The sequence below is a fragment of the Meleagris gallopavo genome, chromosome 6 (assembly GCF_000146605.3).
Source record: "Meleagris gallopavo isolate NT-WF06-2002-E0010 breed Aviagen turkey brand Nicholas breeding stock chromosome 6, Turkey_5.1, whole genome shotgun sequence".
Classification (NCBI taxonomy): Eukaryota; Metazoa; Chordata; class Aves; order Galliformes; family Phasianidae; genus Meleagris; species Meleagris gallopavo.
In genome coordinates this window covers 12,971,799-12,981,706 of record NC_015016.2, presented here as the reverse complement: position 1 = coordinate 12,981,706, position 9,908 = coordinate 12,971,799, and the positions used below count along the sequence as shown (strand labels likewise).

Here is a 9,908-nt window from a genome sequence, read left to right as displayed (position 1 = left end):
GATAACTCAGGGATGTCTTTCTGCCACCCCACCCTCCATATCTGCCCTGCGAGGCTTTCCAGCCTCCTTCACGTCAGTGCAAGTGAGGCTGTGCAGCTCTGTGCAGTCCCTAAAGACTTGGAGAGGAGAGGGAGGAGCAGCACCAGGACTGCTATTGCTGCGAGGGAGTGAACGCCCAGCGTCAGCCAGATAAGGACCTGGACTGAGGTTAGCATAAAGCTCACTTTCTCAGCAGATAGCAGGCAGGGGAGGTTGCATCCCATCACTGAGAAGTGCCATTCCCAGCAAGTCTAAATCTGTCCTCTCCTTTCCAGATTGAGTTCTGATGCATTTCATTTTCTAAGTTTTGAGTTTGCTCTGATGTCCAATGTTGGCCACAACTGTGGCCCAGCTAGGGCCTCAGCCTGCCAATTGCTGCTGTTGTGCCAGGTGCTGGTGTTGTACGAGCTGTTGGTGTTGTACCAGGTGTCGGTGTTGTACCAGGTGCTGGTGCAGTATCAGGTGTTGGTATCGTGCCAGGTGCTGGTGTTGTGCCAGGTGTTGTTTTTGTACCAGATGGTGTTGTGCCAGGTGATCATGTTCTACCAGATGTTGGTGCAGTGCCAGGTCATGGTGTTGTGCCAGGTGGTGAGTGGTATTGTACCGGGTGCTGGTATTGTGCCAGGCACTGTGACACAGAGCCCACAGGGAGATGGCCAACAGCAACACTTCACATGTGTTGGAGATGCCCTGCAGGATATTTTCCATTCATCATGCACCATAGTGCTTCCCTTGACTCATTTTCCCCTCATACTGAGTTGCTGTTTCTTAAGGAAAAAAAAAAAGACAGCTATTAACTAAGCCTAAGATTTCCCAAATACCTTCTGTGAGACTTCTGGTGAAGATCAACTGTAGCATAACATTAAATATTTAGTATGTCCTCTCAAAAAGGATTTGTTCTTTACACATGAAAAAGGGAAGAGACTTAAAGATTAAATAGTTCTTATTAACATGCAGCTTTGGTGTCTCAAAATAACAAAGCCAACAGCAGTGAGTAAAAAACTAGTGTGAGGAGGTTGGGTCATGGCAAGGGCTGTGTGGTGAGTATCAGATGGACCACCAGAGGGGCAGGAGAAATGAGACAGCGCATGGGAAGGTGTGCATAGCATTCGGACCTGTGGCTTGGGGTGTTCTTAGCTTGCCGCTGTGTGAACAACCCATTGGAAGAGCTGTGCATCTGTGAGGGAGCCCCAGAGTATTCCCAAAGGGCTCTGAGCAGCCCCTCCTGTTGGACACTGGAAGAAAACTAGCCCTCCTGCCCCAGAACTTGTTGAACTTGTTCACACAGAAGACTTTATGCCAGAGGTATGTGTGCTCATACACGCACAAGGTGAAAAAGGATCTGTGAAACATCTCCCCAGTTAAACAATGACAACAAAAATCAGAAGGCAGAAGAAAGGGAAAAACCCAACCTATATTGTTCAGCCTGGAAAAAATTCCTGGCTGACCTGCAAAGATGATTCCAGCCTTTTTCCCAGTCCAGCTCTGTGCCATTCCTGCATACCTACATGGGAAGGAAAAGGTACTGGGTCACACCAGAAGATATCCATTCTCCAGGACTGCCACAACATCCCAGGTTCAACTGTATCCCGCTTTATTCTCTGGAGTGAAACCCTGACTGATCTCAGTCACTCTCCTTTGAAAAATGATTGCTTTCCTGGTGCATCCTGGAACATCCAATCAAAGTGACATTTCTCTCTTGCTGCCAGCCCTGGTGAAGGAGTGGCAGGAATACAGATCTCTGCTATGCTCAGCATGACTCAATGACTATCACATCCACTTCCCATTGCTGCCATGAGGCAACTGGCAAACTGGAAGACAGACAATGAAGCTGGTGAAACCTGTCCTCAGTTTGCCATTTAGATTTGCAGAATATTGAAGTCGGAAGAGGCTGTTATCAACATTTACTCTCACTTCACATGCATCCCCAGCCAGACAATCCTTGAATTAGTTTGCTTTTGAACAGAAATACTTCTGTTTAAAGATGAAATATAGGTAAATTTCTGGGGTTTGGAAATCTACCCCAGCCTATGCTAAACAGTTCTAGTGTTTTATTAACATTGCTCCTAAAATATCTTCCTTTTCATCTAGAATCCCTCTGCTTCAGTTTCCAGCTCCAAATCTGGCTGCGCTGTTCTCCAGACTGATGAACTCCCTGGTCATCATAAATGGTGGGCTCCATGCTGCCTTCACTCAGCTACCTGCAGTGGATGTCTCAGCAGGGCAGTTCACTGCAGGCTCTCTGCTTATGCTCTGCTGAGGGATCAGGTGCTTTGAGAGTACAGTCTTAGTGACTGGGTGTAGATCTCTGCTTCAGCAGAAGGAGAATTGTATTCCAAAGCAGTTAATGCTCTGCACTGACTTTGGAGGGAGTCTAAAGAAGCCTAAATATGTCTACTTTTGGTCAGATGAGACTCATCCCAGCAGTCAGCAATTCCAACCATCTTCACTCATCTCTGACAAACTACAAAAACACAACAGAATCACCAAAATGTGTTGTATCAAGTGAAATCTTCTCTCCTCCCCATCATTCTCAGATCATTACAGCTTCCCAAGCCCTACCCTTGTTTTTCCTCCAACTTTACAGAAAGCCCTGACAAAAATATCTTGCCCTTTCCCGCTGCAGATTAGACTTACCTAAATGTTAAAACAATGGTCAGGACGCAGTCCATTCTTTCAGGAGTTATTTTTGCTGCCTCGCCTGTGTCCATGGGGAACTCCACGCTCCGCACCCAAATGTGGGTGCAGCTGCAGGGACAGCAGCATGAGCCCCAGCCACACTGCTCCCTGACACCAGGGACAGCTACAGAAACATCTGGCTGTGCTGGCACCTCCCTCCCTCCCTGCTTCCCCAAACCCCCAGCCACTTCCCTTTTCTGTTCTATTCCAGGTTTTCCTTTTGGAGAGACTTTTTCCTGGACGCCCTCTGTGCATGCTTACAGCTTATCAGAAAACATCTGTTCTCTCCCAGGCTTTTCCCTAGGGCACAGTGGACAAGGAGCCACCAAGCACACAACAGCATGGAGGTCCCACTGTCCTCTCCGGAGGTTTTCAAGAAAAGGGGAGATGCAACATAGATTAGTGGGCATGGTGATGATGGGTTTATGGTCTTTTCCAACCTTAATGACACTATGATTTTATGATTCCCCTCATTAACTCTTGGGACATTTTGCTGCTTCTGCACTTTTGGAGCAATCCTTGCTTGCTGCAGAGCCATGAATAGGCCTCTGCTCAGTCCCATTCTCTGCTCACTCCTCTTCTTTCCCAAGCTGGAGTGCCTGGCTGCACCTCAGCCAGCGTCTATGCATACAGGAGAGTCTGTCCTCGCCAGATGCTGCACTTTGAACCTGAGGAAGGGAATTTAGCTGAGCTTGCTCTCCAGCCAGGTGATGCTCTGCAGCTAGCAGAAGAATACCTCATAGACTGACACAGCTTTCTCCTGTTCCAGGGATGACAAGAGCCAGACCCAGCACTGAGCTATGAACAACCGTGCTCCAGTCACTGTGTCTGTCCCAAAAAAAACAGAGTAGGAGGTTCAGCCAAGCACGTTTATACACCCTGGAAATTCCACGTGTCTAGAAAAATAAAGGTGTTAAAAAAAAAAAAAAAAGAAAAGGAAGAAACTTGGATTTGCTTGCAAATCTGTATTGCTTCAAAAGTAGTAGTGGATTATATTCACTGGTATTACAGAAAGTTACTCCCACACAACTTCTGATTATTATATTTTTTTCCTTCCTTGTCTGGTTTAACAGACATCTATGCTTCTGTTTGGCTTTTCCCTGTTAGTTTTACTACCTGTACCATCCTACATTGACTTTTCCTCCATTGTGTCTCAGCTTTTGCTGTTATATAGATCATCAGTGGTAGTGAATTCCCCAAAGAGGAAAACAAAGCATAATTGTCTGCAAATATTTGTTGCTAAATTTTTCTACATATTATTCATCACTGATCCCTGTGGAGGTGAGTTTTTTTTGTTTTAAAAATATCTCTATTGGCGAAAGCTAGAAGGAAATTGAACAAACTAATGAGTAAAACTCTTGAAGGCAATGAATGTTTCCAAACCCTCAGTGCTCCTTCACTCGTTATGAAGAGCCCCCCCAGCACAACAGAGATCTGAGGAAATTATCATTTGGTTGTCTTCTCACAGTGTAAATTGCAGTGCTGTGTCAATTATGCATGTCTCTCTCAAAGTTCGCTGTTAAAACTTGACATATGTCTGTATAAAGACTTCACTTCTTGAATAACCAGGGATAATACCAACAGTGAAGCTGTTAGTACCAGACCATCCATTTAAAATAACTGCCTTTGCCCTGCTGCACGGAGCAGAACATGCCCGTGGTCAGTGCAGGCACTGAGGCAGCCCTCCAGGGCAGGAGGCACTGGTGGGGGCTGTAGGGAGTGGTACAGACACCAGCCAGCAGGGCAGTGAGCCAGGAGCAAACCTGACATACCAGTGGGGTAACGTTCCTTTGCAAAAAGTGTAAAGCTGAGTACACAGAGGTGAAGGAACGTTTCATTTTTTGCAGTGAACTAAACGTAATGAAAGACTATTAAAACCCACTCCAACTGTGAATGACGTTTTTCTGTCAGCCAACCCAAGCTAACATCTGCCAGGTCAGTTACATTACTGTTTGTGATCATTCTCAAGAGTCCCTCATGAATTAAAATGACTATAACTAAGGTAGCCTACATGTGGCAGTCACACTGGCTGGTGAGAAGGGGTTTTCATGTCCTGCTAAGCAGATTATCTAGAAATCTCATCAGCAGGGAGACTACGAGAGTATATTTCTGCTTTGTCCCTGCAACCAGTGCTGTGGGTAGAGCACCTTAGAGCTGACTCTTGATTAGGGCTCATGGCTGTTCCCTGCATGGTAGTCCTAGCTCACAGGCAGTGGGCAAAGCAAGTCTGTATCCTGGAGTTAAGAATCTTGATATTTGAGCTGTTCTCATAGAATCATAGAATGGTTTGGGTTGGAAGGGACCCTTAAGATCACCTAGTTCCAACCCCCCTGCTATAGGCAGGGACACCTAGACCTAGACCAAGCTGCTCAAAGCCCCATCAAGCCTGGCCTTGAACACCTCCAGGCTGGGGCATCCACAACCTCACTGGGCAACAAATTCCAATATCTCACTGCCCTAACAGTAAAGAATTTCTTCTTAATACCTAGTCTAAGTCTACCCTCTTTCAGTTTAAAGCCATTTCCCCTTGTCCTGTAGCTACATGCCGTTTTAAAAAGTCCCTCCCCAGCTTTCTGGTAGACCCCCTTCAGGTACTGAAAGGCCACCATAAGGTCCCCCTGGAGCCTCCTCTTCTCCAGACTGAAGAACTCCAGCTTTCTCAGCCTGTCCCTGTAAGAGGAGATGGTTCAGCCCTCTGATTATCTTCATGGCCCTCCTCTGGACCCACTCTAACAGCTCCATGTCTTTCTTGTGTTGGGCATCCCAGAACTGGACGCAGTCCTCCAGGTGGGGTCTCATGAGAACAGAGCAGAGAGGCAGAATCACCTCCCTCAATCTGCTGGTCATACTTCTCTTGATACAACCCAGGATATGGCTGGCCTTCTGGGCTGAAAGCACACATTGCCGGCTCATGTAGAATCTTTATCCAATCAACACTCCCAAATTCTTCTCCTCAGAGCTGCTCTTGAGCCATTCTCCACCTGACCTGTATCTGTGCTTGGGATTGCTTTGACCCAGGTGCAGGACTTGCACTTGGCCTTGAATCAATCAGTTGCCAATTAGTTGACTATTTCATAACGATGATAATAATTAATAGTGAACATTTATCTGTTCTTTTAATTAGTACAGCTGAAAGCACAATACAGAGATTATTCCCATTTCACATAAGGTAAAAGTGAAGCATGGATGGGTGGACTGCCTTCCCCCAGATCATGCATCAGTTTAATGGGAATAAAACCTTATATTTCCAAGCCTTGGTCCAAGGCTGGAGCTGCCAGGTCCCCTGCTGGGGTTTCCTGAGTGTCCGTGACTGCTTCACAGCCTTTCCCATTGCAGAATTTCCAGAACAGGAAGAAACCTCTTGCAGGCCAAGGTTCACACACTTCAGTTCAAGGTCACATTGAAAACCACCTCCCAGACAAAGATTTCCTCCAGGGAAGCTGCTGAACTCTTGCATCCTCAGGTACGTGTCTTGCATCACCTCTCTGGTTAGTGCTTCTGTTCATCCTGAGCCAAGAGCTGAGCATGAGAGCCGCTCTGCTCCATCCAGTCATGTGGGGCATGACACTTGGTGAAGGTTTGTCACCTGGCACAACTCTGGGAGCATTCTGTCACCCTATCTACTGTGGGCACTATGGCTTTTGTTGAGTTTGTGTGACAACCTCAAAACCACTAGGAAACTTGCTACCCTGGAGGGATTCAATTAACTCTATGGGTTTCTTCAGATTTCTTCCCAACTGAGATTTCCTGTATTTCTCAGATTTGATTAGCTGAATTCTTATGTTGTAGAGGAAAAAAGAAAAACAAAAACAACCCCAACTTCTCCAGTGAGGTAACATTTGCATCCTCTCTATCAGTGAGGATTCTCTCATATTCTCCCTCTGCCAGAACCTAAATTTTTGTGAATTCTCCTTCAGGCAAGGTTGTAGTGTCATGAAATACAACAAGTTTAAGCAATTATTCTGTAGCAGGATATTCCTCAATTTCTCCTGCATATCTGACTAAAAAGGAGAGATGGAGAATAGTTTTTAAAAGCTGAGAGAAAGTAGAGTGTTTCTGTATTAGCCATTAGCAGGTCAAAGGCTTCTCTTAAGGAAACCTGCCCATTTAAACAGCAAACTGAGAGCACACAGAGTATTTTCTCCATCTTCCCTGCAGAGAGTGAAGTGAAATCTAGGAATTAGGGCTAAAGTGTCTTCAGTTTCTGTAATGGCTTTACATAAATATCTTTCTCTCCTCTGTGACAGCACACTTGACAGCCTTAGTCAAAGCAGGCCTTGTGCCTTCAGTCCTCACCCCAGTGGAATTCCCAGTTCCAGCTGGCACTGCAGCCCTGTGCAGTGCCAGCTTCGGCCCCCAGCCCATAGTACCCCAAGAGCCTCCCACATGTCCCTGTCTTGTTCTTGTGTTCCAGAAAAAGGCTGTTACAGAGAAAAGAAAAGGTATTTCAGGCTCTTCCAGTACCTGGAGAAAATTACCAGAACAACTCTTCTTTTAGCTCTCTTCCAGCAGTCACTGCTACAACAAACCAAAGCCTTGGAGAAGGCAGCTCTGAACTGATAGATTTGAAATAAATTTGCATTGGAAGTATTAAAGATGAATAAAGTGGATTTTGTTGACGTCTTCTGAGTGCCTCACAAATGATCCCTTCATTCACTTCCTGAACACATGAGGACTCTGTGCCCATTAGGATCTGAAGGATCCCCAGTACATGCCAGGGGAGCATACACTGCCCCTCTCCGGCAGTCCATGAGTTAACCCCCAAACCTTAGGGTTAAATACAGGTTCATCTATCCCATTGCCTTCATTTAATGCAAAGAAAAAGACAGGACTGTGTGCTTGTTTGCCTCCCTGGGGACATAGACGGCATGGGGACACAACCCCATGGGAGCTTGTTCTTGCTCCAACCCAGATGGAGGAGCACAATGGGCACCTGCAGCCCTCAGCTGTCCTTCAGCTGGTGGGGAGGAGCAGGAGGTGTTGTGGACCTGTCCTATGGTCCTCCTTCCAGAGACCTCTCCAGAGAGCCAGGGGACTTGTCCAACTGGACAGAGATTTCTATTCCCAAAAGCCCTACCAACACTATACATGTGTCATTTGGCCATTACAATGCCAACAAAAAGAAAATGTTGCCTTTTCCTCAGCTTGCTTTCTGCACCATTTTCTCCCAGGATCCTTTCTCTGTTATTTTATTCTTTTCCCTCACTGCGGTTATTTAAACAATTTCTAGACTCACATTGAAGTCGTTATAAATTGGTTTCCTCCTGTTTGAATTAGGAGGAGAAAGAAATAGGAAGGAAAACCTTTCTTACTTTGCTGTCAGCCCTCCTGCACGAGCACATAAAACCTGTGTTCAGTGGTTATATGTCCCTTACCCTTCCAGCACGGGTACCTTGCCTATGAAGGTAGTGTTGTGCTGTGAATCTTAGGTACAGATTTGCAGGACAATACAGTGATTCTTAACAGCCAGGCCCAAAGCATCTGCATATCTCTTCTTCAGCAAAACTACTGTGGAGGTTACAAGCTTTCAAACACAGTGTTTTCATTATATTGATGTTTTCCAATATTATTGAATTACATAGGTAGCTTAAAAAGCTGACACTGGTAAGAGGAACCTTATGGAAAAAAGCCTCAGTGCATGAAGTGAGTTAGGGTTTTCTTCTTACCGCTGGCTGATGTTACCCTGCCATGCTCACCCACTGCCTCCACCAGTGAGGGCAGGACAAGGGTGTGAGCCAAAATAAGTCACCAGGTAGCTTTTTAATTTGGGGATTTTGATTCCTTCAGTGTCATGTTTTCAAGCTTTTCTCCCCAAATTGGAGATCTATTAGTGCTTTTCTTAAATGATCATGGGCGTTTTCACATAGTCACATTATTCCAGGAACTGGAGCCTTACAGAGAAGCCAGAACCCTATGAGGAGAGGTGCGAACACAGGGTTCCTTAAGCATTACAGTGCTGCCTCTTGGCTCATTATTGCAGGGGGTGGGAGTTATCCTTCATTTATAGAATTTGCATTTTGATCCAGATAACTACTTGAAAATTTAGCAGCCTCATAGCAGTTTTCTCAGAGCCTTTGGGAGATGCTGGAGGGAGCTGGGCAGAACCAGGCTGTTGGAGGTGGGTGAGAAAGCTTGTGAAAAGAGCGAGGTCATTGCAAGCACAGTGCTGGGTCCACCAGCACTAGGAAATGGCCTGAATTACTGTACTGAACCAGGATAAACTCAGGCCTTTCTTTGCAACATGGAGTTAGATGAATAGAGCTCTGCTCTGAGTCATCAGTCCAACAACGACCCACAGCATGTACAAAGGTGAGTGATTCACCCTGCTATGTGTCTGGTTCTTTGTCTGTAAAGCAGAGAAAATGAAGTATTTCACTCAAAAAGCCTGAAAGCAAAGTTTGTGTAACACAGTCGGGAAGCAGCATCTGCAGGTACACAGAAAATGAAGATGATAAACAAAATGCTCTTTGCTCCTCGGTTTCAGAAATCCAGCATTTATTTCTGCCTTAAGGCTTACGTGGGCAACTCTGTGCTGCCTTTCCAAAGGGGCACTGAAGTAGGTCAAAGTGGGCCATAGCCATACTTGTGGCCTCTGGTGTCCTCCTGCCCTGCTGTGGAGTGGAGAACAGGACAGGCCATGAGGTAAGTCTTCCAGTGGCCCAGCCATAAGGTGCCCCTGGCTTCAGAGGAGGATGCTGGCACCTGCCATGTCCCATAAGGTGCTCAGCATTCCCCAGATATTGCCCCTTCAGCTGGTTGTGTCCATGAAGGATAGAGCTCAGATCTCACCTGCCAGTCTCTGCATTGTTTTTCTTACCTTTATAATCTTTTATTGCGATTTTTGGTGGGGAAGATTTCTGTGAGTTCTTTGGTCTGAGCATAGATCCGAGTTTGCTTATCAGAACTTTGCCATAAAGAGCCCCGTTTTTCTCTACCAGAAGAGAAACTTTGTTTTCAAACCAGGTGCGGGCTTTGGATTTCCTGGTACAGCAGCAGGTGGCTTTGAATGAATGTGGATCTCCTAGGGAAAATGCACAATCTGAATGCAGCTCCCTTTACAGCTTTGCTTATGAGTGAGTTTCCATAGCTCTAAGGAGCAGTTCCAGCCTCTGAGAAATCATGTGGTAAATGCAGTTTCAGAAAAAATCAAGCAGAATTAATGTGGCCATAAAATTGAGGAAAGTTCAGAT

General features: G+C 45.9%; 1 long non-coding RNA gene across 1 annotated transcript; it reads right to left on the bottom strand.

Moving 5' to 3' along the window:
• Window positions 1-1,433: 1,433 nt before the first annotated feature.
• LOC109368130 lies at window positions 1,434-3,023 on the bottom strand. Its single transcript, XR_002115843.2, has 2 exons — window positions 2,677-3,023; window positions 1,434-1,543 (listed from the first exon to the last, which is right to left on the bottom strand). It is a non-coding gene; the product is annotated as an uncharacterized LOC109368130 (long non-coding RNA).
• Window positions 3,024-9,908: the final 6,885 nt, after the last annotated feature.